Here is a 3,124-nt window from a genome sequence, read left to right on the forward strand (position 1 = left end):
GTTGATTTTGAGTCGATTCGAGGTAAGTGGCTTGTCTAACTTTGTGTGGGGACCTTCCCCTTAGGATTGGTATATTTGCTAATTGAAATGTCTTGTACGTGAGGTCAAGAGTGTGTACTTGTACTAATTGTTGGAAATTCGGTTTTCTTTAAGTAATTACTAGTATGTTTCCTTTCATGTTTCTATTACTTGCACTATTAAGCCTGTTGTTAGCTTAGAAAAGCATGTCTAAGTGACTTAACTGCTTTACTTGCTCAAACTACCTTACCTGAATTCTATGCAGCATGCTAGGCTAGAATCACTTGTTGCCTTGATAAGAAATTTTGCTATTTTTGTATATTTTCCTGTTGCTGCTGTGTATTTATTTTGGGACTACGGATGTGGGATTCCGGTAGCCCCCCACTCTATTTATTTTGGGACTATGGATGTGGGATTCCGGTAGATCGCCTGCACAGTTATATGGAACTACGGGAATGCACCTGGTAGATTCCCCTAGTATTGGGTATTTACATTTGGGACTACGGAACAGGATTCTAGTAAATCCCCGCGCACTATGAGTTGGACTACAGGACGGGATCCCGGGAGATCCATTGGATATGTACATATGGGACTACAGGACGGTATCCTAGGAGATCCCCGATTGTTATTATTTATGCTGAGTTGTATTCCTTTCCGTGTTTACCTTGCTTCTGTATAGTTGTTGTTGTCATGTACATCATGTGTTACTTTACTGCTATACTTATTTATATTGTTCTGTTCTATACTGTTGATCTTTATTTTTTATTTAATCTCAGTAGGTCCCTGACCTTCCTCGTCACTACCCGACCAAGGTTAGGCTTGGCACTTACTGAGTACCGTTGTGGTGTACTCATGCCCCTTCTGCGCATGTTTTTCATGTGCAGATCCAGGTACTGCGAGTCAGTCATATCACCCTTGAGGTGAGGAGACTGCTCCAGCGACTTCGAGGTATATCTGCCGCATCCGCAGACCGAGGAGTCCCTTTCTATTCTAGCTTTTAAACATTTTCCCTTGTGTATTTCTTTCCCTTGTTAGATATTCTGGAGTTAGACTGTGTAGTGATCCTTAGCTTGTGATTCATGGGTTTTCGGGTCTTGGATATATGTATTGGTTGAGAGTTAAATATTGTGTATGCCGAGCGGCACTTTTAAACATTGTCTTCTCACTCTAATTCTGTTTTAAATTATTTTTCTTCCGCAAATTGGTTTATTTCCCGCAATTTAGTCTTACCTAGTCGTAGGGACTAGGTGTCGTCACGATGGTTCATGGAGGCAAACTGGGGTCATGATAAGTTGGTATCAGAGCTCTAGGTTCATAGGAGTCATGGATCACAAGCCGATTTATTAGAGTCTTGCTGATCGGTACGGAGACGTCTGTACTTATCTACGAGAGGCTATATAACTGTTAGGAAAATTTCACTTCATTTGATTCCTTGTCGTGCGATATTTTTGGCATCACAATTCTAAACTTCTGTCTTCTATTCTCTCACAGATGGTAAGGACACGCGCTACCCGAGATGATCAGGCACCTACGCCCCCTACTGCAGTCGTCAGAGGCCGGGGTCGGGGTAGAGGCCGAGGACGCGCACGTGGTGCAGCCAGAGCACTTACGCAAGCTACCGCCGAGGTACCACCAGTAGTTCCAACTGGAGTCCAGGCACATGACACGCCCACTGCTACCACTACGCTAGCTCTTCAAGAGAGTTTGGCACAGTTCATGAGCATGTACACCACTCTAGCTCAGGCAGGGTTACTTCCCCTTGCTGTAGCTACATCTCAGGTTGGGGGAAGAGCACAGACTCCCGCCGCCCGCATTCCTAAGTAGTGAGTGCATGTTGAACAGGTCCCTGAGATTATTCCTGTACCGCATGCAGTGCCAATTCAGCCCGAGGACAGGGCAGTGGCTTCCGAGGAGGAGCAGCTGAGGCTTGAGAGGTTCAAGAGGTACAAGTCTCCTGTATTCAGTGGTCTAGCATCGGAGGATGCTCTGGGATTTCTAGATGAGAGTTACCGCATTCTCCGTACCATGGGTATATCAGGATCGAGCGGGGTTTCCTTCACTACCTTCCAGCTTCAAGGAGTCGCCTATGAGTGGTGGCGTACCTATGAGTTAGACAGTATGGATGAGGCTGTTTCACTGGCTTGGACTCAGTTTTCAGATCTGTTCTTGAGAGAGTATGTTCCTCAGAGACTTAGGGACGCATGGCGTGCCGAGTTTGAGTATTCGCACCAGGGTGCTATGACTGTCTCAGAGTATGCTGTCAGTTACACCAGTTTGACTAGACATGCACCAGCCTTGGTTTCTACTGTTCGCGAGAGGGTTCGCCGGTTTATTGAGGGCCTTATTCCCAACATCAAGTCTGGCATGGCTCGTGAGTTGGAGATGGATATTTCTTATCAGTAGGTGGTGAGCATTGCTAGGAGGATTGAGGGTATGCATTCTAGAGAGAGAGAGGAGAGGGAGTCAAGAGGTCTCAAGAGTCGGGCCGTTTCACTGGTGCCCGTGCCCCAACAGCAAGTCGACATGGTAGGGGTTATATGAGTCGCCCTATTCATTCAGCTCTTCCAGCAGCCAGTGGTATTCCAGCTCCTCCTAGACCTCATGAGCCTTATTATGCACCTCCGGTATCCAGCACCCACTACGTGGGGTGCTTTCAAAGGTCAGTCCAGCATACCTAGCCCGAGCCAGTCACAGCTACCACATCCTCCTAGAGCTTGTTTTGAGTGTGGTGACACCCGTCATATGGTGAGGGATTGTCCCAGACTTGGGAGGGGTGCAGCTCCACGGGCTTCTCAGCCACAGCGTGCCCCGTAGAGTTCTCAGGCTATGGTTACAGCTTCAGTTGCTACCCCACCTGCTCAGCCAGCTAGAGGTGGAGGTCTGAGAGGTAGAGGTCACCCTAGAGGGGGAGGCCAGGCCAGATATTATGCCTTTCATGCCCGTACCGAGGCTGTTGCCTCCGATTCTGTCATCATAGGTATTATACTATTTTGTCACAGAGATGCATCGGCTCTATTCTATCCAGGCTCCACTTACTCTTATATGTCTTCTTATTTTGCTCCGCATTTGGGTGTATCTTGGTTTTCTTTAAGTTCCTCTGTTTATG

The sequence above is a fragment of the Nicotiana tabacum genome, chromosome 6 (genome assembly GCF_000715075.1).
Source record: "Nicotiana tabacum cultivar K326 chromosome 6, ASM71507v2, whole genome shotgun sequence".
In the NCBI taxonomy this organism is placed as follows: Eukaryota; Viridiplantae; Streptophyta; class Magnoliopsida; order Solanales; family Solanaceae; genus Nicotiana; species Nicotiana tabacum.